Consider the following 27124-nt stretch of genomic DNA (forward strand, 5'->3'; position numbering starts at 1 on the left):
TGTCCATAAGGCCTAGAGCAAATAAAGTGACATTTTGTCAAAAAAGTTATTGTCTTGAAATTAACTTTTTTCAGTTACATTTTATAGCAAAACCATCAAAGTTTATAAAAAAATGTTAGGTTTTAGAAAAGTAATTGACCGTTTTGAAAAAAACAACAAGGATATTGTCAAAATAATACAAAAATTAAAGAATAATTGGTAAAGTTACAATGAAAAAGCTCACAAAGTGAGTGATGATTGACAGCAAATACACTTATTCTAGGGTGATTTGAACAAATGGATTTCTGTGTTTTACATGTGCCATATTTGCTCTCTAGTACTTTTTTTTTTCAGAATATTTCAGAAAATGAATAGGAGAAAGTCAGTAATGAGAAATAGAAATTTTATTTTGAGTTATTATGAACCTGTAGAATAAAAACTAACAGCTTAACACGTAAAACAATGCAAAATCTATGTATGTGTCGAGTTTCGTTATTCTAATATGAACCACCAAAGATATTAGTTTCTGAAATTAGCCAGTATTTTTAATTTAACTGTTAGGGTTGGGTAATATTATGTGCATGTGAATTTATGAAATGACTAGTGTTATTAGTAATTGATTTCGTCAGAACTAAAAGTATTCACATAATACAGGGAAACTTAAATCAACAAACACGAAAGAATATTACAGTCTGGACCTGATTTTAATTTATTACTGCTACATGTATTTATCAAGAAAATATCAAATGTTTTAAGTTTACTAATAACAAAAGGCTTAAAACACTGTTGTTCACATTTTAGTGTCTCTAACATAACCTTGGGGGAACAGTAGTCAATCAATACAACAGTCAAAATATATTCTCCACTTTACCTTTCTAAGAAAAAATCACAAAATGAGGGATTCCTCAAAAAATGTTAGGGTTGGGACATTTTTCAGTAACGTAAAAATGCTTTTAAGTGGTTGGATTTGTCTAAAGCATTCATTATACAGTAATATTGTTTCACAACTCAATGATAAATGTTCCTTAATAAATCTAATTCAAAGTAAGTTGCCAAATATGATCTTTCTTGTCAGGAATCTTACACTACAAGGAAGTTTTAAAATGAACCGTTTTCATTACCTTTGGTTTGAGTTTACAATATGTTTTTTTTCCAGCTAAGTTATGTAAGATAAAATCAATTTTCTTGAATTAATATAATAAAGACAGTCACTGTGTTCAGCTACTTGCTCATTTACAAATGAAAAACAGATATGGAGGGGAAATATAAAACTACAACATTGGAAAATAAATTTGAAATTGATGGTCACCAATTTTATCATATTTGACTTGATAATTCTTGTTTGATGTATTCCTTTTTTACAGTATACATATATCATACATTTATAAGGAAATCATTTATGTAGATATAACAAACTCAGGATGTAAGGAGCACATTTGAAAGGTCCCCAAGGAGTTTGTAATAAGAAGAGCTTACTGTACATTATTTTCGGCTCATTTCAATTTCATTGTCTTTAAATTTTAGTATGCCACAGCCTTTGATTTGCTTTTACTTTTACTTTCTTTGCTAAATGATTTCTTTTTCCATGTTAACTTCAGTTTAATACTTAATACTCCTTTCTGGCTTTGAAAACACACCACTAATTCAGCAGCTGTCATTTTGCCAAAAAAGTGTCCCAACCCTAACGGTACTGACTGAAAGGCTGAAAGTGACCTACTAAAGGATATATTCTTAAATAAATATATTGAAATGCACTGTTTTAACAAGTTACAAGTAGGATTAACTAGATTTAGTTTAATATCAGAAACACTTTCCTTATTTTTGTCATTCCATGTACTTGACTTTTCCTTTCCTGAAATTTTCAGCTTATATGACGCGAAAAAGTAGAAGGACTTGTACTAGAACATTGAAGTGAAATTTTATATGAAAAAGTTTGAATATGTTGTTGTAAATAATGTCTCTAAAACCTTTTATCATTAATCCTGTTGCAGTAAACAAGTTTAAAAAAGCATGTTAGGGTTGGGACAAAAAAAGCGTTAGGGTTGGGACTAAATTAAGGATGCCCTGATAGTGGGTATAGTAGAAACACAGACATAACTGAAATATTAGTGCAAACAATAAGCCTTAAGGAACATGATGAGACAATACAGGTATGCAAGACTCATTAAAACAACATTCTGCATACAAAGGAACAAGTTAACTGTAAAACCATTAGGGTTGGGACAAAAAACAAGCGTAAAAGGATACTTAATGTGCGATGACATGCAAATGTATGTAAAAACTGAAATGTTTGTATTAAAGTATACTGTATTAGCTATCAAAAAGAACATATTATTTTCTAATATGTTAACTTATTTTGTTTTAACATATGTATATATGAGAAAGGTATAAATTAAGGTGTTTGGCTTCATTTGGGTACTTTTCAAAATAGGTTCAAATTTTTTTTTGAAACTGTCTGAATATTTCAGTAGTTAACATTTATAGGTTTATGGTCAGCACATTGTATAAATATGGTAAATGTGTAAAACAGTTGATACAGAGTATTTTCTAAATGAAATAATAAAACAAAACAAAATTATGTCACACGAAAATAGCTATTTTTGGAGAAATTCTGTAACATTATTGTGCATAAAAACATTGCCCACAGAATTAGTACGAAGTGCTCAAGGTGAGCTTTTGTGATCGCCCTGTGTCCGTCGTCCGTCGTCAACAATTTGGCTGTTAACACTCTACAGGTCACAATTTTGAAGTAATCTTAATGAAACTTGGTCAGAATGTTACCCTCAATAAAATTTGGGGTCAAAAACTAGGTCACCAGGTCAGATTAAAGGAAAAGATTGTTAATACTCTAGAGGTCACAATTTTGGCCCAATCTTAATCAAACTTGGTCAGAATGTTACCCTCAATAAAATCTTGGACAAGTTTGATATTGGGTCATCTGGGGTTAAAAACTAGGTCACCAGGTCAAATTGAAGGAAAAGCTTGTTAACACTGTAGAGGCCAGATTTATGAATGTATCTTCATGAAACTTGGTCAGAATGTTAATCTTGATGATCTATAGGTAAAGTTCAAGTCTAGATCAGATGGGATCAGAAACTAGGTCACTAGGTCAAATCAAAGGAAAAGCTTTTTAACACACTAGAGGCCACACTTATGACTGTATCTTCCTGGAACTTGGTCAGTATGTTAATCTTAATGATCTCAAGGTCCAGTTTGAATCTGGGTCATGTAGGATCAAAAACTAGGTCACAAGTTCAAATCAAAGGAAATGCTTGTTAACACTTTAGAGGCCACATTTATGACCATATCTTAATGAAACTTGGTCAGAATGTTAATCTTGATGATCTTTAGGTCAATAGGTCAGGTGAGCGATACAGGGCCTTCATGGCCCTCTTGTTAGGTTAATTTTCAATCTGTGTCAGGTAGTGTGAAAAACTGGGTCACCAGGTCAAATCAAAAGTCAAGCTTGTTAACACTGTTGAGACCTAATTTTAAGTTTGAAACTCATAGGAATTGATCAGAATGTTTATCTTGATGACCTCTACGTGAGGTTCGAATTTGGGTTATCTGCGGTCAAAAACTAGGTTTCCAGGTCAAATCAAAGGAAAAGCTTGTTAACAATCTAGAGGTCACAGTTTTGGCCCAATCTTTATGAAACTTGACCAGAATGTTACCCTTTATAAAATCTCGGATGAGTTCGATGTTGGGTCATCTGGGGGAGAAAAACAAGGTCACCAGGTCAAATCAAAGGAAAAGCTACTTAACACTGTAGAGGCCACATTTATGACTGTATCTTCATGAATGTTGGTCAGAATGTTTATCTTGATGACTATAGGTCAAGTTTAAATCTGGGTCATGTGAGCTCAAAAACTAGGTCACCAGGTCAAGTCAAAGGAAAAGATTGTTAACACTCTAGAGGTCACAATTTTGGCCCAATCTTAATGAAACTGGGTCAGAATGTTACCCTCAATAAAATCTTGGACAAGTTCGATATTGGGTCATCTGGGGTTAAAAACTAGGTCACAAGGTCAAATCAAAGGAAATGATTGTTATCACTGTAGAGGCCACATTTATGACTGTATCTTCATGAATTTTGGTCAGAATCTTTATCTTGATGATCTGTAGGTCAAGTTTTAATCTGGGTCAGGTGAGGTCAAAAACTAGGTCACCAAGTCAAGTCAAATGAAAAGCTAGTTAAAACTGTAGAGGCCACATTTATGACCTTATCTTAATGAAACTTGTTCAGAATGTTAATCTTGATGATCTATAGGTCAAATTTAGTCAAAAACTAGGTTACTAGATCAAATCAAGGGTAAACTTAACACTCTAGAGGCCTCACAAATTTATAACTTTGTCTTCATGAAACTTAGTCGGAATATTAATCTTGATGATCTTGAGGACAAGTTCGAATCTGGGTCATGTGGGGTCAAATTCTAGGTCACCAGGTCCAATCAGAGGGAAAGCTAGTTTAGTAACTAGACACTTTAGAGACAACATTTATGACCATATCTTGAAAATGAAACTTGGTCAGAATGTTAATCTTGATGATCTTTAGGTCAAAAGGTCAGGTGAACGATACAGGGCCTTCATGGCCGTCTTGTTTAGCTCACCAGGGCATAAAGTGCTCAAGGTGAGCTATTGTGACCGGTCATTGGATTGGGTGAAAGAAATAAAAGAAATTTTGATAAGACAACCGACAACACCAGTAACAAGGATTCCTGTTCTTGTTGACAGACATGAGGTACAGTGATTTATTGCAGATATGATAAATTCAACTTTAGTTTCCCTCCCTGACTCTAGAGGTCACAATTTTGGTCCAATCTTAATGAAACTTGGTCAGAATGTTACTCTTAATTAAATTTTGGACAAGTTTGATATTGGGTCATCTGGGGTCAAAAACTAGGTTACTAGGTCAAATAAAAAAAAAGCTTGTTAACACCCTAGATTTTACAATTTTGGCCCAATCTTAATGAAACTTAGAATGTTACTCTCAATATATAGTTTTGAAATGCTGTTTTCAACCGTTTGGTCCTGAAATAATTTGTATGTAATTGAACTGAAGTAGAATCTCTTATGCCACAATCATAGGGGGTGGAATATGACAACCAACCATATTTTATCGTAGATTCATGTATATGCGATTTCGCTATATGTTTATATAGCAATTGCTGCAGATCATGTTAGAATTTGCTATATTATATGTAAAAGTATTGTATTCCTATTGATATATCTAAAATTTAAAAAAAAGCTTGTTTTTTTAGCTCATCTGAGCAAAAGGCTCAGGATGAGCTATTGTGGCCGCTCACCGTCCGTCTGTCCTCACTTTCCTTTAAACAACAACATCTAAACCATCAGGCAAATTTTGATGAAACTTCACAGGGACGAATATTTCTATCTAATTCGTAAACAGTATGACATGACAGATATTATTTATAAGGTGAATTTAAATGTATAGGTATGTGTGCTTAATTTTGAGTTATTTGGGCATGATTAAAGTCTTATTTTCGAAAAATAATAAAAGTGCCTCTGTAAAACTACACTTAGATATTAAGTACTGGTCATGACTTTATAATGTCATATATGTAGTTGTTATAAATAAATTTCTGAAAGATATTTTATAGTATTATACTTCATTTTCATGCCCCCGGCATCTACTGATGCGGGATGCATATAGTGATTGTCCTGTCCGTCCGTACGAGGTTAACCAAATGGGACCGTTTCGTCTAGCATCAATACTCCAAGCTAGAATGACTTTATGTAACCTGTGACCATTCCTCATCTTCAGACGTCACCTGACCTCAACTTGGCCTTTTTTGGACTTAGGTTGCTTTATATTGACAAAGCGTTTATTGAACACAGCTCCTTGTTTTATCCTGTAATATAAAATTAGATTGGACTATGCCTACCAGGTATACATTCAACAGACTTTCGAGTAGTCCGACTTTTTAGGTCTGTTCCTACTACTTTCCTCATTTTTATGCCCCCCTTCGAAGGAGGGGTACATTGTTTTGCAGATGTTGGTTGTCTGTCGGTATGAAGACCAGTCCTTTTCAGGATGGTAACTCTTGAAAGCTTGGACCTAGGATCATGAAAGTTGATTGGGAGGTTGGTCATCACCAGCAGATGACCCCTATTGACTTTGAGATCAGTATGTCAAAGGTCAAGGTTACAGTGACCCGGAACAGTTAAACCGTTTCCTGATAACTCTAGAATGCTTGGGCCTAGGATCATCAAAGTTCATAGGAAGGTTGGTCCTGACCAGCAGATGACCTCTATTGATTTTAAGGTCAGTAGGTCAAAGATGAAGGTCACAGGGACCCGGAACATTAAAACAATATCCGGATATCTCAAGAATACTTGGGACTTGGATCTTTGCAGTTGATAGGGAGGTTGGTCATCATCAGCAAATGACCCCTATCGATCATATTTGAGATCAGTATGTCAAAGGTCAAGGTCACAATGACCAGGAATAGTAAAATGGTTTCCAGATGATATTTCAAGAACGTTTGGGCTTAGGATCAGGAAATTTGATAGAGAGGTTGGTCATTACCTTGTTCTACAAGCTCTTGTTTTTTTAAAAAAAGGTACTGTTACTACTATTTTTATCTGAAGAACAAGATATATGTGAATAAATGATTGTCTATTTGTATAGTGAATTTTGTAACATACATAAGGACTGATGTTGAGGCTGTAGAGACCTTTGAAATGCTGCAGGTGACCTCTGATACATGCAGAAACATTCTGACAGTTCCTAGTTAATACTGACCCAGATATTGTAGCATAAGAGGTTCCAGACAGATATGTACAATGAAGACCTCAAAGCATCATGAAAATAGATGGACCTTATATGGTATTTTTTCAGTTAATTCGTCCTAATGTTAATGGTGAGTAAATGTACAAGATTCGGGAAAAGTTTCCTGTCCCGTTCCATAGGTGTCCGTGCCCCCACCCCGCTGTACTTGTCAAAGTTGCACCCAACTATTTTGGCAAAGAATTAATATATTCTCAGAATTTAGACATACCTCCATTTCAAAATGTTCAAGTGGGGAGGACATCCCAGTCCCCACCCCTTCTTGCGAAATGTAACCCCTAGACGGCCCTACCAGTACTTAAGTTTACACCAAAAATGCATCAGAGCCGACCATTTTGTACTGGAGTTTCAAAATTTTCCTGGGGGAGTGCCCCCTGACCCACTAAAATATTTTGGATATCCCTCCCCGACCTCCAAATTTAGACAAATAGACCAGAGACAAATAGTTTCTTACATATTTTTCAAAATTTTCCAGAGGTACAGCCTCCTTACCCCTTAAAAAATTACCCTCACCAGTATCTCATAATTTAAACAAAGAAATGCACCAGAGCCCACCACTTTGCACAAATTTTGCAGGGGGAGTGCCCCCTTAATCACCTTTCTTGGACTGGCAGCTAGCTACTGGAATCTAGTGGCCGGCTTTCAACACAAAACGCGTGCCACGTACTGTACATGCAAAACTCATATTATATTTAATAAGTCCATGAAAATTAGATCTAGTAATTTCTGTAATTTATAACGAATATCTACAAGTTTAAACAACACGATTTGGTAAATGCGGGGAGCATTTCTTACCCATACTTCACCACACGTCCTTCAACAGCCCACGACTGAAAGTGGGCCGTGTTGGATGCTCTTTTCATTCCGTAGCCTTTGGCAATCTTCTGTTGCCAGATAAAGGCTCTGATTTTCTACCATCAAAGTCCAGCCCATTGTCGGTGGTTATGGATGACAGTTCGGCTGCCGGTCGCGCAGATCCAGTAGCCACGGTCAGTAGGCGTGTCTCCCAATCCACGCATATCCAGTAGCAACGGCCAGCCGCTGACTGGCATCGCCATATTCTTCAGAAGAAGCGAGTGGTCAGAGATTTCACTAAATTTCACGGACACAAATCTCGGGCCACTTCAAACTTGTGTGTGTAAAGGCTTTAAACGGTAAGCCTCATTTTGTTAACAATTGTTTTCTTTAAACAAATGGTGAAAAACGTGTAGATCTAGTTAGAAGTAGATCTAGATCTACTGCTTTGAAACAGTTCAGAGAAGGCTGCTGACTTGGTCAAGTTGGTGGAAGGAATGTTACAGATGCTGCTTTGTGTGATAGATATTTATCAGATAGGGAGGCTAAAATTTGTTTTAAAGCCTATAATAAAGGGAGACAAAAATGGTATGGTCTCAACAGTCCCAGATAATCGTCTGTACCTGTGTCTGGCAAAAATGTACTTTATTCTTTATTTTATGCTGTTGGTGTTAAGTGATAGTTTGTTTGTGGTAGTAATTAAATCAATGTTATCAGTAACATTTTTATTTGTCAACAACGAAAGGAATGCCTTAAATTTAAAAAAGAAGAAGAGAGAAATGCCGGTGTCCCCAGAGTCTTAAAATAGGACATATCAATAGCGTATACCACAAGGCATTGCACGAAGCCATTTTGCGGAAGTAAACTAAGTGTCTAAATCAATCTGATAATACCTTTGAAAGTTAACTGAATAACGTGATTGGATTGAAGATGTAGGAAAAGAAAATTAGTGACAAGAAAGCAATGCGCAGTCAACAGTGATTTTCGTGATGGCCGACTGTCGTGAGACGCAAAGCCAACGGAAACAGACGGATATTTTTTTATACGCTTTTGAAATTTGAGAAAAAGTTTGATATTTGATCGCTAGCTTAGGCCTAATGGATAAATGGAGGAATATATCAAGTATGCTGTAACGACAGTCCAACAGAAGTTCTCCCAGATCCGGTACCTGCGAAGGCCATGAAATACTACATAGTTTGTTTCTCAGCAGCTGTATCGTGGTTCAAGATCCAGCTATTCAGGTGTGTTCATCTGCTAGTATTAAACTATCACAAAAGCCGGTAATATGGCTCAAATGACGTCGCCATTGAAAACACATGTAAAATATGTGTTTGTAGCAAATTTGTTGAATAAAAACAGTTTTAGGGAGTAGTCCAACGATTTTGATGCGATCCTAGGAAATATTGAAATAAACTTCATATGGCCAATAATTCCCACTCGCGTCAAACACTCGAAAGACCAAAATAGTTGAAGCAATTTCCGATGAAATTTTCATCGCTGCCGACCCTTTACAATTTCTATAGTTATAAATGCCGATTATTCACGAATTGGCCATAGATTCAAATTAAACTCACATGTATCGAAAGGAGATTGATTTATTAAAAATTATAAGATAATATCTGAGATTAAGAATTTTCTCGTTATTTAAACCTATGTACACAATTAACGTTTACCGTGTATACTCGCCCATATGCACAAGCAATAAAACCAATAACTTTACATAACTGTGTTCATTGATTTATCTTCCATTATTTTGGTCCTTCCAAGTTTTGACGTTCAGATTGCCTGTCACAAATATAAAAACAAGCTGAACTATTTCAGCAAATTATTTTGACAAGTTTAGGAAGGTGCAAAACAGTGAAGTAAAATATGATGAATAATCTTAATAAGTTAATACTGCAAAAATATGCGAAATAATGTTAGCATGCTAAATTTCCAATGAACTTGTCCATCTTTCAATTTGGACAGTACGATTAATTGTTAAAAGGGGTACTTACCAAAAAGATACTTACTTAATGGCGAACAGTGCAGATCATAATCAAACTGCATGGATGTGCAGTCTGATCATGATCTACACTGGTGGCAAAGGCAAAACCAGTCATGTCCAGCATGGCAAGGGTTAAGATGTTATTGTCAAGTTGTTTTATTGTGTAATTATAGACACCATAATGACCATGTTGCATTATTTTTGACTTACTATTCACTCCTGTACTACTGATCCTTCAATAATTTCTAAAAAACACCCAAAAATACACATATTGTGCGTGTACATGCCAGTAGCTAAAAACTGTTTTATACGACTTATGTTACACATTGCATGCGGCTATGTCCTTGTGTGCCTTATTACTGGTAGTTTAAACAGAGAGCACGAAGGGTTGATTTGTTATAGACATGAAAACATACTTGCTTGAGAAACAATATGGTAGATCAAGTGTTGTTTGTTTTTATGATGAATTCACAGTTTTGTGAAAAGTAGGCGTTTTAATGCATAAAATTTAGCAAATCAAAAATTTAAACTGTACCATATTACCTGCCACAGGGCTATTTAGTATATTGTAGCAGAATTAATGATGATTACTGAAGATAGCTTGGCACAGAAAATAATAATACTATAAAAGAACAACTCAAGACAGTTGTATGAATACATTACTTTTACTATTAACAATTTTACTATAGCAATTAATAACTAATTTGGTTTTGATTAATGTTTGGCAGAAATTGGTCACAGCTTCACATAAATGTCAATATACAAATACATATGATATAAAGTATATGGTTGAAATGCAGATGTCGAGGCCCTGGGAACAGAGTCCTTATACAGTATACTTGAAACAAACAAACTTCTTATTACACAACGTTAAGATATACTGGTGGAGGCTGACCTAACCGCCGAACCTGGGATCAGAATTCAACGGAGATCAGGTATATAAAAACAGACATACAGAATAAGTGACTACTTTAAACGTTTATATATGCCACATACACATTTCACAGTTCTGGAAACAAACACTGTTGTGTCCATAAATCAACAAGTGACATGACACTGCCAATATTCCATATGAAGCTGTAACGACTGAAGGCAAGGAAGGGGTAGGCTGGACTTGAACACATAAGATGTACCTGAAAAATATAAAGAGAAAGGAGAACACGGAAAAACATGTGACAAACAAAATAAGGGGCGTGGAGGGTGGGATATTAAACATCAGCAAGTATAAACAATCGAGGATTCCTTCGATTAGAAGCAAAAACAACCCTGGCATTTATTTGCAAACGACCTTCTTCTTCCATGTGCAGAACTGAAATGACCCAAAAGGAGATTAAATCGCAACAAGTATATTAATATACCAACAAGACATTAGCTAAAGCAGGCCCTTACAACAGGATCGGAGCTCCTTCAGTAACCGGTTTTGAATGGTAATCATTAAAAACACATTACTGAAGATAGCTTGGCACAGAAAATAATAATACTATAAAAGAACAACTCAAGACAGTTGTATGAATACATTACTTTTACTATTAACAATTTTACTATAGCAATTAATAACTAATTTGGTTTTGATTAATGTTTGGCAGAAATTGGTCACAGCTTCACATAAATGTCAATATACAAATACATATGATATAAAGTATATGGTTGAAATGCAGATGTCGAGGCCCTGGGAACAGAGTCCTTATACAGTATACTTGAAACAAACAAACTTCTTATTACACAACGTTAAGATATACTGGTGGAGGCTGACCTAACCGCCACATGTCAAGAATTTGGAACAACGTAGAAAACTCTTGACAACCGCCAACAGTATAGCGAACCAAACCCTGCCTGAGAAGCTGTGCCTTAATAATTTACTGCCAGAAAGCACTGAAGCTTGTGTTGCAGAGTGAATAAAAAAGACAAAATATTTCCAAAATTGGACAACTGCACCCATCCCTGTCGAAGAGACACGTCACGGATTCGACGATTTCTGGATAACGAATGTATCTACCAATGCTGTTTAAAACAAATGAGCAGCGAAATTATTAATGAGTTTTCTAGCACTCTCTAATGAAAAATGAGCGAATTACACAGTGAATAACAATGATACCTTGATTGTCTTCAAAATGAAACAAGTGTAAGATTAATGGTTTAACTTGCCGCCATTCCATACCACTCTGACTCTGCCACAGTATGGTCGCATCATGACGCTGCATTACAAGTTGAGAACCCTCAGCTTATTCCTTGTCGTAACGAAATACCAACTTTATAATTGAACATCCCACTATCCAAATATGGGTAGGACGCACTGAAAAGCTTAAAACAACTGTCAACAAAAAAGAGGCAAATAGATGGCAGGTTCAAATAATGAACTGCTTATAAGCTTAAGATTGACAACAGCTGACGTGAGGGGATTCTAATGTAAGATTTAAATGCACTTAAATCCGGGGCGCAACGCCCCATTCCTGAAATATCGTCAGCAGTCATGCTGCTGTTGCAGCACCTACTCTAAATGAATGTGGTTTATACGGAAGGGGATTAACTCCAATCGCAGTCAAAGATTTCTTTAGAACACACTAAACTGATAGCGTATGACGGGTAGACTGTTTAAACGCACAAATAAATAGGTTGAAGCACTAGATGGTCGAACAACCATTTATCTCTCTATTAATACACGGGTTAAGTAGAACAATGGTCAGTAGTAAATGAATAGCTACTCCTTCACCTTTCTCTGATCGGTTTTCGATGAAAGAAGAAATATGCAAAGTTCACCATTAGTTACAATACTAACGTCTCACTCACGTAATGCGTGACCTTTAGCACTTATATTCGAGGAGTTTGAGTTCGTGTGTACAAGTTCACATATCCTTAAAAATCAAAAATGGTCAGGGAAAATACTGCTGAAAAGAATAATGCCTCAAATATAGAAGAGCAAACAGTATTTGTCACCTGTATAAGTTTACGAAGTAAATCAGGCGTTACAGGTTGCCTGATATCAATTGTCCGGTGCAACCTATCAAAAAATTATAAGCATTGAACGTATCATAAATCTCTGAGTAAAATGTTCAAGATTATTAATTTTACAATAAAAGAAATGACCCAAATATACAGACGTTTTGTATGACGAACTACATTCTTGATTAAAAGATGGACTAATAGTGCAGTAAGGTGGAAGTCGTCTGTCCATGCAAGGAAAGCTGACACGATCGGCACTAACTCTAAAAGGGTTATGCTATTGCATATAAGAACGTCTATACCACCTAGAAGGCCAAATGAAGAATATCCATCTACTTCGAAAAACAGCTGTCCTAGTTCATGTACGCCAGCGCTAACCGTAAAGAAGTTTAGGAGTGAACTAAACAATCAGTGTAAGTTGTGGAAGCTGCAGTAACCATTAAAAACTGCCAAGAATAGATAACCATACACTCAAATCATCTGTTATTGAACTGGTCACTTTAAAATGATATAAACTTTAACAAACTGCACATAATGTCATAGAAACCACTACTAAATAGTCTAGAAAGGAAATGGCTCTGTCACAGAAATTTAAAGATCAACTAAAAGGCTTGCAGCTCGCGAAGCTCTTCTTACTTAGTAACGATATTATTTCTGTTCTGAGTTTTTGAATCTGCAGCAATTCTAGCCCTAAAATCATCATTATTGGAATCTGATATACGTTTATTTTTTTTATTTATTTATTTATTTATTTTTATTTTTTTTTTTTTGGCTAAGGGTATGTTAAGGTATTTGCATTTATCTATAAAACAAGACAAATTTGCCATACTTTTCCCTGAATTAGAGCGAGTTACAAACAAATATAATTATCCAAGTAATGAAACAGCCTTTCGGATTTCCTCTTGTACCGGACAAGCTTATGAAATAAATTAGGTAACGCCTTGTCCGTAAAATAGTCCACTCCTAATCTGAAGCCTAATAATTTCAAAATCATAATTATGAGCCATCAAAAGGCGAAAGGCAGATTTAATGCCCACTTTGGCCATTTTGCAATATTGCACTAATGAAACAATAGCTCCATCACCCTGCCTAGGCATTTCTTTAATAAGAACAGCTATTCTGCTTAACTGTTCTTCCTACATCACTTTCTCATTAGCTACAGCAGGGTTTTGCGGAAATTAACCGAAATTAAAGTTTGACAAGAAGTTTGGACTCTAGGGCGCTGGTTGTGTAATCAAAAACCCTTTGTTAGAACCTTCTAAAAATTCAGCTGATACTTATGAATATGGATATAAAGAACGATAGACTTGTAATACTGATAAGTTAATAGGGGTTTTGGTGAGGGAATGGAGGTCTAAGTGACCCTCTTGCAGGTGCCGGTTTTGGCTATCTAAAGTTTCCACGAGGTCCAAGTGATGATTATTTAGAACGCATACAGGAATGTGCGTGTACACAAGCCAATTTGGGACAAATACCTTGAATACATTTTTTTTTTTTTTTTTTTTTTTTGCGCGCGGGCATTATAGATACCATGTACATTAAGGACCGGCAATGAATCTATCTGTCTTGGCTGGAGCCCTTGACTGAAATTTTAGATATCAGTCTGCTTCCGTAACAAGAAAAATCTGACCTTGACTGTTATTAATGTGATCTGAGCGTAACAATATTGTTTACTCTATGAATTCGCCATTAACCGTCGTAAAGTTAACGTGGTCACCCAAGTCGTTATAATTACTCTACATCAGAGCCAACTCACCATTTTGTTCAACGCTGTCTGACAGTGCAGCGAATCATCAGCCAAAATGCTCCGTCACGGCGCAAACACGGGACAATGGTGTTCTGTAACAATAATTAAGGCTCACCACAACCCCAAGTTGCTGCGGGTTCAGATTCATCAGTTGCGGGGCTGAAACGTTGCGGTGTGGCTGTATCACTAGGACTGTGTTGCGGAACTCCTTGGGTTTTTGATGTGTTGATCGTGACATTATCTAGAAATATTAAATTATTAACATGACAATTTGACATAAAGTTGCATAAAATATGTTAATTGTCACTAGCCCGAAACAAACTTTCCGATAGACAGGAAAATATGACAAACTTGCAATTTGGCAGCACATCAATTCGAAATTATGTCACCAGCATACACAATATCTATAGCAGGCAATCAATCAATAAGGCTGAAATGGTCCATCATTTAACAAATGGGCTAAAATAAGTTCATCAATATCCATCAGGCATGAATTCAATATCTAATTACCATCCAACACAATGAATATAATGAGCAACTCTGTTTTATGATAGAACACAGCCAAATGGGCAAACACAGTTCATCAATATACATTAATTATAAATTCAAAATCCGGTGACCATCCAACATAATGGATGAAATCGGCATCCTGTTTTATTTTATTTTATTTTTTTAAATGAACAATCATAGCCAAATGGGCGAAACACAGTTCATCAATATACATTCATCATAAATTCAAAATCTGGATACCATCCAACACAATGGATATATTCAGCAACATTTTTTTCTTTTAAGTAATCAAACATAGCCAAAATGGGCGAAACACAGTTCATCAATATACATTAATCATAAATTCAAAATCCGGTTACCATCTAACACAATGATATAATCGACATCATAATTTTTTTATTTTTTTTTTTATTATCATTTTTTTTTTTTTTTAATGAACGAACATAGCCAAATGGGCGAAACTTAGTTCATCAATATACATTAATCATAAATTCAAAATCAGGTTACTATCCAGCACAATGGATATAATCGGTAACCTATTAATTTTATTTTCTTCTTTTTTATTTTTTTTTTTTTTTTTATTTATTTATTTTTTTTTTAAATGATCGAACATAGCCAAATGGGTTAAACACAGTTCATCAATGTACAATAATCATAAATTCAAAATCTAGTTACCATCCAACACAATGGATATAATGGGCAACCAAATATTTTTTTTTTTTTTAATGATCGAACATAGCCAAATTGGCTAAACACAATTCATCAATATACATTAATTATAAATTCAAATTCCGGTTACCATCCAACACAATGGATATAATCGGCAACCTATTATTTTGTTTTTGAAATGATTAAACATAGCCAAAATGGGCGAAACACAGTCCATCAATGTACAATAATCATAAATTCAAAATCTGCTGGTTACCATCCAACACAATGGATATAATCGGCAACCTTTTTCCTTTTTTTTTTTTTTTTTTTTTTTTTTTTTTTTTTTTTTTTTTTTTTTTTGAAAGATCGAACATAGCCAAATGGGCTGACACAGTTCATGAATGTACAATAATAATAAATTCAAAATCTGGTTACCATCCAACACAATGGATATAATGGGCAACCTGTTGTTGTTTTTTCTTTTTTTTTTTTTTTTTTTTTTTTTTTTTTTTTTTTTTTAAATCACCGAACATAGCCAAATGGGCTAAACACAGTTCATCAATGTACAATAATCATAAATTCAAAATCTGGTTACTATCCAACACAATGGATACAATCGGCAACCTATCTTTTTTTTTTTTTTTTTGAAAGATCGAACACAGCCAAATGGGCTGACACAGTTCATCAATGTACAACAATCATAAATTCAAAATCTGGTTACAACAATCATAAATTCAAAATCTGGTTACTATCCAACACAATGGAGATAATTGGCAACCTATTTTTTTTTTTTTTTTTTGAAATGATCGAACATAGCAAAATGGGCCTAAACACAGATCATCAATGTACAATAATCATAAATTCAAAATCTGGTTACCATCCAACACAATGGATATAATTGGCAACCTATTATTTATTTATTTATCCATTTATTTTTTGAAATGATCGAACATAGCCAAATGGGCTAAACACAGTTCATCAATATACATTAATCATAAATTCAAAATCAGCTTACCATCCAACACAAGGGATATAATCGGCAACCATTTTTTTTTTTTTTTTTTTTTTAAATGATCAAACATAGCCAAATGGGCGAAAAACAGTCAATATACATTAAACTTAATTCAAAAATCAAGTTACCATCCAACACAATGAATATAATAGCAACTTTCTTAACTTTCTTTTTCAGTTATTAGAAACGACCACACATAGCCAAATGGGCTAAAAACAGTTCAGCATTAAGCAGTAATCATAAATTCAAAATCCAAATACCATCCACTACAATAGATAATGATGGCACCCTTTTTTCTAAGCCAATACGGGCTGATACAATCAGACATTACCAATTGGGCTAACAACAGATTATGAACTGAAAACAATCATCCTTCTACAAATGACAACTTGCTTTATATTTATTCAAACATTCGATTGTTTTATTAGCAATATTATTCTATATTTACAAACCATATACATAAGCCAACAGGAGTGAAAACAAACATACTTCAAGAACGGCGGTATATTGAAAAACGAACCTACTTAGTTAACTCCCACATGCGCACTTAATTACATGATCCGTTTTCAAGAAAATTTAACTTTGCCGACTTGTTAAATATATGTGAAATGGAAATATAATTACTTCATTTTATAAGAAAATGCTTTTCAGCGAGATAAAGTCTGATAAAGTTGCTTAAACCCTCTGTTTGTAAGCAGGTATCATGAGTAATAGCCACTTCCACGTGTTTATACTACATATTATGTATATAGTGTAACAGACTACATCAACAACTCGCCGCTTTGTATGTATACAGAAATCGTCTGCTACACTGCTATCATGGATGTTTACACACATCTATTTTTAACCCTGCATTACAAAGGAATGCACTGTTATCAAAACTCGCTGGGAAACCACATAATCCTGCAGAAATTTGCAAGACATATTACCAGTTTAATAATTCATATTACCTTCGAATATCGACTTGCTCTTTTACCTCTCGTTTAAATGTATACCTTCCAGTAATTCACAAATAAGCACCTCAATACTCCAGGATTAAACTGTAGCAGATCACACAACAAATAGTCATTATGATAACTGCAAAGTATAACAGAAAAGCTATTAATCAATTTAATGATTAAGTCATTCGGTAATTACACAGATATATCTGTACAATAAATACAAACTATATCAAAAGTAAGCAAATTTATATCTGCCTACCTCCCTGCTATATAAATAAACTGCATAACTGATAATTCAATTAACAAAAATCTAAAAATACTATACAGGTATTCCATCACAATATCTAAATGCGCATAGATTAATTACGTCCATTTATCATGATATATTAAACATCAGCAAGTATAAACAATCGAGGATTCCTTCGATTAGAAGCAAAAACAACCCTGGCATTTATTTGCAAACGACCTTCTTCTTCCATGTGCAGAACTGAAATGACCCAAAAGGAGATTAAATCGCAACAAGTATATTAATATACCAACAAGACATTAGCTAAAGCAGGCCCTTACAACAGGATCGGAGCTCCTTCAGTAACCGGTTTTGAATGGTAATCATTAAAAACACATTAAATATAATGGCTGTTGTTCAAAACATTTGTTAAATTTAATAAAAGACATTGTGTCTCGGAAATCATTCGTCCTCCATCTCTGATAATTCGTGTGGGGAAGTTGGCAGTTACTTGTGGAGAACAAGTTTTTACTAGTAAAGAATCCAGGAACACTGGTTAGGTTACTGAAAAATAATTCGTTAAAGGTCAGTAAATTTTTATCTAACAAATTGTTAATTTTTAAGTTGTTGAAAAAAAATGTTGAAATTTTCGTTAGCTAAAACTTTATCGAGGACATCAAATCCCATAATACACCATTTTTTACACTTTATCTTAAAGCATTGAAAAAATGCTTCTTTACCAGAAATTGTGTTACCTTAATACCTGTTGTGTAGCATGTCATATGTTGTCCATATTCCTTTTTTTCTGGCTGCATGCATACAATTTGTATGCAGTACCTCTTTCTTCACTAGCAATGTCACTTGCTTTTGTAGATTTTACTGACGACAGCACATTTAGTCGATTGTTGTTTTAGTGCAAAATACAAATCAACAAGTCAACACCATGTAAAGTGCCAGTATTCATTCCAATTCATGTTTTTATCACAAGTTTTTGCTACCTTCTATTTTGTTTTTTCATAGTTTATCTACGTCATATACCCAATATGTCCTAGTTATTTGTAATACATCCACATTTAGATACAATTCTGTAACATGAGTTATATCCAAGATATAATTCAAGCACTTTGTTATTCTTCCATTTTTTTTATGAACTGTCTTGATTAACTCCCTTTGATTGCTGAGGCCCCAAGGTGGGGTTTTGTCGTTGTTTTCTTTAATACAGTCAATTTGATTTGTGTTGTGTGGAACCTGTTACACGGCTACTAAACGCTAGCGCCACCACAACATTGTGGTGATAACGAAAAGAGCTATCGACTTTTCCGTGGTGCAGCTATCGCCTGTTTCTACTTGTAAACACGTGAGTAAAATTTATATTTTATCTTATACTTTTATTGATAGAACTTTTTTCGAAAATCGGAAAATGTAGTTCCGTGTAACAACAATTTTACTACAGGTTGGCTGTGATTTCATTAAAATAATATGCAAATTGTGGTGTCAGGAGCTTTTCTCCCGAATCTGACAGTGGCACATTTTCATATCAGCCAGTATTCGAACACCATTCTGATGAATAGACACACTGTAAGAACATACCTGCGCATGCAAATGGTGTAGAAATGATAAATAACTATATACGCACACACCATGAATAATAGAATCTCAGGTTAGAAGAAATATACCAGGATTTTTAAAAGTGGTGGCGCTATAACTCTAGTGATGGCGCTATACAGTAGTGGTGGCGCTGTTACGGCATTCAATAATACGAACTGCTGACGCATCCGGAACAAAACAAACACCAACATTCTCTAACTGATAATTTTCCTGCAAGGAATTATGTTATTAAAGAAAGAAAAACACGATCATAGTTTATTTACCTTTATGAAACATTCTCTATCTAAGAAAAAAAAAAAGAACAAAATACTCACAGACCCTTGGGACTCTTGTAGTCAAAGTAAATATTTTCCTTCGTTTAAAACGTTAGTGTAGAATTATTTCTAACCTTTAAATATTCTACTTAAATACAAACGTAAGTGTACTGTAAATTCAGGTCAAGAAAAAGTAGTAGCAATACTTTTATTTCAAACAAAGATTTGTGCCCAGGAAATAATTTGAAGATAGTGTAGAATTTATTTGTTATATTAAGATTCTGAACGTTACTTCCCTTTGTTTTTATACGTCATTTGCGTGTCACTGTAAACAAAAGACCTTACTGTCACAATTCTTTCTTGAAAGTGAGTACAGTGCGTTTTCAGTTCCAATCGATTGAATATGATTAATCAATAGAGCTTAGATCTACAATCTGAATCCATATACATGTAGATTATTTTGCGATTATGTAGAGGTTACTACATGTATTTTGTTGAGTAACGTAATTTGGGTGTAGTGTGGGATAGGTTGATAATATCAATTATTATAGAAATTTCCGTGGCCTGCAGACAGACATTTTCATATATTAAAATTGAATATCATATACAACAGCGCCACCACTACTGTATAGCGCCACCACTTGAATGATAGCGCCACCACTTTCAAAAATAGTCGTGCTTTAACTTTTTACTGTGTTTTTCGTAATTCTTTGGTGTATGGGAATACGTGTAATTCATTTCTACACAATTTGCATGCGCAGGTATGTTCTTACAGTGTGTCTAATCATCGGAATGGTGTTCGAATACTGGCCGATATGAAAATATGCCACTGTCAAATTCGGGAGAAAAGCTCCTGGCACCACAGTCTGCATAATATTTTAACGAAATTACGGCCAACCTGTTGTAAAAGTGTTGTTACACGGAACTACATTCTCCAATTTTCGAAAAATGTTCTATCCATGAAAATATAAGATAAAATATAAAGTTTACTCACTTGTTTACAAGTAGAAACGGGCGATAGCTGCACCACGGAAATGTTGATAGCTCTTTTCCTTATCACCACAATTTGGTGGAGGCGCTAGCGTTTAGTAGCCGTGTGTTATCACTGACCATTTGTACAAGTTTAGGAATATAAAAACAATTATTTCAAGATTGACACAGATTTGCTTTTAAAATTAAATCATAAATGTAAAGCACCAGTCTATATTCCTAAATATATAATTATCTGTCTCATGAAATGGTTCAGAATGTTGAAATGATAAAATTTAAAACTGTTAAGGCAATGTGAAGGAAGGACTTTTATTGAAATCAGTACTTATAAATATACAGCTCTAAAAATCAGTTTAAATATCGGCCATAATAACAGAAACATGTAAAATAAATAAAACATGCATTGTAGACAGGGCCCTGGGATGTACATGTGAAACTTTGGATTATCATCTTAATGATGAAACACAGTATTTCATCAGTTAGCATAATCTAAAGTTTAACATTTCACAAAACTTCAGCTTCCTGAAAAATTCAATTTAACTGCCTCAATGTCTGTTGGAAACTTCAATTGCTATTAAATGCAGTAAAACTGCATGTTTTCATTGACTGTCACTTAGCATTTGATGTATTTAAGTTTCTCTGATAAAGGGTAATTAGGCGTAAAAAAATCGTTTGTTTTACCGGGTATCCCAACCTACCCCAAAATTAATTGGCCCGACCCTAATGGTGTTGAATATTTATATATTCATCTTTTTAAAAAAAATCGTCCGAAACTGCACTTTCTATGCATTATACATGGTCTTTGAAACAACTTACTAATGCTCTAAAGGAATAAACTTCGAATTGTTTGACATATGTTTTTGAAACAGAGTACTTTATAATTATCATGTTACAAATTTCAGTACAAATCTTACATCTTATATAAACGAAACATAATTTAGACTCCCCTTTCGAATAAATTACAAAAAGTTTGTAAATTTAATAAATAATTCTGACAACCGGAAACTAGCCAAAATCACATGCCGAAATCTGACTACCTGGCGCGGATTGAAAATTGACAATTGAGGCCCCTTATAGTGGTTCTGGGGATAAAAACATGAATTACTGAAGTTTATTAAACATTCACTTCCTTAGTAACTGAACCGAATTTAATGAAATTTATTACATGAAATTTAATTTATGGAAATACAGAAAAACATGAGAGGTATGTTATGCTGAAAACTGACATTACCTCAATAACTCAAAAATTTACAAAAAGATGATGGCACTACTGCATTACACTACAGATGCAATAAGGGCCGTATGTCAGTTTGTGACACACGACTCACTCGACCTTGAGCCCCCAGCCGTAAAATTTTTTTTTTTATAATTTTCTATAAATGAAAAACAAAATGACATACTGAAAAATAGCAAACACACACAAAAAAAAAACGAACACAACGATCACTATCTGTGCACCAATAATATAGCCACCTTGTCTACACTCTACCAAATAATCTGCGCCTACATTTTCTCTACCAGGAATTGCTCTAATACTTGATCATATATGCTGTAATGCCAATGCGCCCATCTCATTAACCAGGAATTGCAAGGGTTACGCTTTAATACAAAAAGAGGATGAGTCGTGGGGCTATATTTCTGATGGGGCGGTGGAGAGTGGCAGTGATGGTACCACAGTACAGTATCTATAGATTGTCTCACCCGAACTCACAATCTAGATCGCGTTATGGTGAACATTCGGAGCGTCTAACACAACAGATTCAGATCTGATTGTCAAGGCGCTAACCTTCTTCTCAATCACTGAATCATTTTGCTCCTTAGGTACAATTTCGACTAAGCATACGCCTACAGGATATTTCTCCTCCATCCATTCCTGAAGCAATCTGACCTAAACCTACATCTGAAGCAGCTACTCTCAATATAAAAGTCTGATCAAAATCTGGCAACTTCAAAATAGGCTGACCCCATTAAGCTAGCCATCAAAGACTGGAAAGCCTTTTCTGACTTTTCACCCCATTCTACAAGATTTGGTCTGACCCTTTTTCGTCAAGCAGTGAGTGGAACTGCAATGGCGCAAAATTTGGGATGAACTTTCTGTAAAATCCGTTTACCACTAAGAAATGAACGTATTGCCTTCTTCGTTTTCGGTCTCACGGCATTCTGTATTGCCTGGACTTATTTGGAAGGTTCAAGGGTCTGACATCTCCTATCAATGCGCCCTAAACATGCTTAATTCTGAAAAACCCTATATAACACTTAGTCGGTTTTTGCTGTTAACTTACCTCCCTTAGTCTGGTTAACCAACTCCTAAGAGTATTACAGGTTCTGGCTATGTGGTTGTATACACCAGGAATCATCAATGAAGCTATCTGAGTGCCCAAGTTCCTTCAAAACCTTACGCACCAGTCTACATAATGTTGCAGTGCGTTAACTAATCCAAAGGGCACTTACGGAATTGAAACAAACCTTCGGTTTCAAAAGCAGTCGTGGGTTTAGCCTTTTTCAGACAAAGGAACCTGCCAGTAACCTTTGCTCAAGTCAAATTTTAGAAAAGATATCTAATACGTAGAATCTTTCAAAATCATCTCCTCCATGTTTGGCAAAGGTTTACCGTCGAAAACCGTCGTTGTTGACCTGGCAAAAATCTATACATAACTAATACTGTTATCTTTTTCCTATGAGGACGATAGGGAGGAAAAGGAGCAGTTGATGGTTCGATTACTCCCAACTCCAACATGTTATCTACTTCCTCTTTCACTACAGGCAGTGAATGAAAAGGAATAGGATACCCTTTACTCTTATCTGATCTGTAGTTGTCAACTGGATATCATGTTCAACTAAGTTAGTATTCCCAGGAATATCTGTCAGTACTCTGGAAATTTTCTAGCAAGTCTACTACTTCTGCTACTACTACTGTACTCTGATTTATCTCTACATCTTGTACGTTTCTGCTACCTGCATTTATAGGACCACAAACCTAATCCTCTTCTACTCTCCTCGAAAACTCATCACTACTTTCATTCGGATCTAATCTGTCCATAATCTCTCTGATCTCCTCAACAATAGCAGCCTCCAACCTTACTTAATCAACCTTATCTGGTATAGACTTACTATCACCCTTCTTTCACAGAACTGTTTCAGCTGTTTCGTGAAAAGTTTTTTTAACTTTCGTCCTACATTTATCCCTTAATCTAGTCTATTTACTACCTCTACTACTACGTAAGGGACCCTTCCATGTAACAACAACTTATTATGTTTCGTAGGTAACAATACAAGTACTTACTACCTGCCTAAACCTCCTATCTCTAGCCTTTCTAATGTAACACTTCTTGTAGCTAGCACTACTTTTCGCTAACTGTTGCTGAGCTATCTTACACGTATCACCCAACTTTTCTTGCAAATCCATTACATACTGTAAAGTGGTAACCTCATCATTCTCCGTCTTACCAGCCCGAAACTCTCTTAGCACGTTATCGGTCCAGAGATTGTTTCTACCGTAAAGTAACACAAAGGGAGAAAATCCCAACTTGCTTGCGAACTTCACGTTAAAAAAAAAAAAGTAGCAAACAACATAGCATTCAAATACCTATCCCAAGCTCTAGGGTCCTCTCACTACAATACGCTTCAACATTTGCTCAAACTACCGTTAAACTTTCTACTAAACCGATCACATAGGTGAATACGGAGTTTGTAAGTTAACTGCCTATAATGACAATAATCTACTAACTCTGCCATAAGTCCTGACGTAACTGCGAATCAACAATCGGTAGGGGTAAGCATTTCCTCTGGCACCCAATCTACTATCATATCTACTAATTCCTCACTATCTCACAGTTTCAATACTAGGTAGGCTATGGCTTCCGATATCTAAGTAGCATAATCTACCTAGTCAAAATAATCTGTTTTTCTATCATCATAGTTCGATCGGACCAACAATGTCGACACAACTCTCTTAAATGGAGTATCATCAAAGGCATGTTTCCTAACGAACTTTACTTACCTACCCTAGCTATAGTACTTTACAAATACTACATGACTGACAGTACCTTCCTAACCTCTGCCATTACACCTGGCCAGTAAAATTCGCCAAATACCCTATCACTAGTTTTCCCTACACCTTTTATGGCCTGACAGGTAACGAATCATTTGTACCTTTCATCACAGTTTCTCTAAGACATATAGGTACAATCAACTGTCTAAATTCTGCCGTATACCGTCTATATAACAATTTAATTCCAAATCTCAAACCTAAACTGAACCTTTACCTTTTTGTTTTTTATTTTTTTTTTATTTTTATTTTTTTTCTACACTGCTTAATCGTACCTTCCTCGGCTTCTGTCTACACAATCAAAGAGCTTATCTTTCGTGCTTTTCTAAGAATTCCTCTCGTAATATATCTAAAATCGAGACGGAACTTAAAGCTTGACTTGCTTCTTAACTTTGGCTTGCGCCCTAGTTTCTACGCTGACGCTAAGGCTACTAACCGAAGGTTCTACAGCTCCCTTAACACTACCATTATAACATCATTGGTAGGATTATCTACACCAACGCCTCTACTGTACCCATGAAATACGACAAACAATTATTTTATTCTAGCTACATCTACCTATGTTCATCTCCCCTCTATGTACTTACATCTACGGTTTTTCTCTACAAACTGACTTGCTTCTACTAAGCCCATTTCACTAATCACACATGTACAACCTGTATCTCGCACAGCGATTACATCCCTACCATTACAAGTACCGGTTTGTAGGACAAGTACTTACACTAACCATACCTAACTCCCCCCCCCCTCAACATCACTGGAATTCTATAATGCGATTTCCCGCTCTTGGCCTACTTACTTACTCCTATCTCTATCTTATTACTTCCTCTACCTCTTACTCCTAGATTCGGTTCACGGCTCTACCTCTATTTCCTATTTTCCTTACTATTTCTATGCTCCCCTTTACTACTTTCCTGTTCCTGCTCTACCTCTATATCTGCTGCTGCATTAGCCTATTACCGTACTTTCCACACCTGAAGTAATACGAAGCTATGCCCCTATACACCACAATTATATATCTTTCAGCACACCAAAAGGGTTTGATAACCTCTACATCTATTTGCAACAGTGCTACTACCTCTGTTACTATGCCTACATTACACTACTAGATACTGTCTCTGAGGTATTTCAATGGTTTTATGGCTTCTGTCTTATTGTTCGATTCACGACATACTTTGGGACTCCACAGTCTTGCAAACAAATCTGCATCTCGGCTACATCCTAGCTTTCACTAACCTCTTACTGCTCAAATTCTGATACAGTTTCTCTGTTACATACATCTAAGAATTGATTCCCTAATATAAATCTAACAATCCTTCGTAGTTTTCTCTACCTTATTCTATCTAAGCCAACCGTCTAAATATAACTTAATTCTGGCTAAACACATCACAAAGGTCTCGTTATCACGGGCCTTTCAGTTCTAAACTTTTCTTATAGCCATCGTCAGTGTGTTCGAACTGACGTACAAAGAGCTTTCAGTTTGTCATAGTCTTTCCTATCTTCCATAGGGAAGGCATCAAAAACCTCTCTTGTGCCGTACCTTTCATAAGGAACGGTAAGTTTAGTGACCATATCTCTTTATCCAATCCTGCGCAACAGCGTACTTCTCGTACACATTTAAGTACGAAAATCCATGGGAAATCAATTTTTCCATCAAGGGAGACATCTTAACCTTTACCTTTTCTTACTCATCATTTATAAGTCTCTCTTAAAACTTATGCTCTGTTTCTAATTTCCTACTTTCTAGCTTCCTCCTTCTCTGTTTCTACTTCGCTACTAACAACCTTACTTCTCCTTTTACCATTTCTATCTTATCTAGTTCTAACGTATCTAGTTCTTAACTTATGTTCTAACACTAACTTTCCTTCTCATCGTCTAAGCTACAACGATGTCAGATTCTATCTTTTCCTTCTGCAATCTAGCCTTCAACTCTAACCTATCTTTCGTCTGCTTCTAAATCTACTATGTCTTTCTTCACGTTCCCTACCGCTCTTCCATTTAACAAAAGTTACGTACTCCTCTCCTGGCATAACCTAACACCTTTCCTTACCTCGTTTAACTCTCCTAAACTTAGTCATGTTTACAATGATTAAACAATGTTACACTACACAACACTACCGTACAAAGCGACTATACCAACCTGAGAGACACTAGTTAAACAATCGTGAGGAATACTATACTGCACTAGTTTTACACTTAGGCTATACAGTTACCACTGAAGCCTAAACAAAATAGTATACTCTACGTATATAATACACAAAACTTCCTCACTAAAATAAAAATACACTATGTTGCGCAACATACTATGTGTCAATCAAAGGTTCCATAGGCACCAATCAACCAATGCACAGTGACAGTAGGCAGTAACAATACCCTAGCCTTATCAAATAACAATCAACTGAACTAGTGTTTAAAGCACTTATTAGTAACAAAAAAACAAACAATAAACCGAAAGTGCTTTATCCTAGATAAAGTAATAGTAATAAAACAACTGTGAGCAATAAAACTCAAGAGTAAATAAAAGATATGCAAGTAAACAAGCTTGTTAACAACACACAAATTAAAATACTGGTATCTAGTATGTATACAGTGCACTGTACAAATAGGATCTCTGATAGAAAGTAA

At 35.2% G+C, this 27124-nt stretch overlaps 1 long non-coding RNA gene across 1 annotated transcript; it reads right to left on the reverse strand.

Moving 5' to 3' along the window:
* Window positions 1-10218: 10218 nt before the first annotated feature.
* LOC128553997 (uncharacterized) lies at window positions 10219-17997 on the reverse strand. Its single transcript, XR_008369497.1, has 2 exons — window positions 14269-17997; window positions 10219-10705 (listed from the first exon to the last, which is right to left on the reverse strand). It is a non-coding gene; the product is annotated as an uncharacterized LOC128553997 (long non-coding RNA).
* Between the last annotated feature and the right edge of the window lie 9127 nt (window positions 17998-27124).

Source organism: Mercenaria mercenaria, unplaced genomic scaffold, assembly GCF_021730395.1.
Source record: "Mercenaria mercenaria strain notata unplaced genomic scaffold, MADL_Memer_1 contig_4612, whole genome shotgun sequence".
Lineage (NCBI taxonomy): Eukaryota > Metazoa > Mollusca > Bivalvia > Venerida > Veneridae > Mercenaria > Mercenaria mercenaria.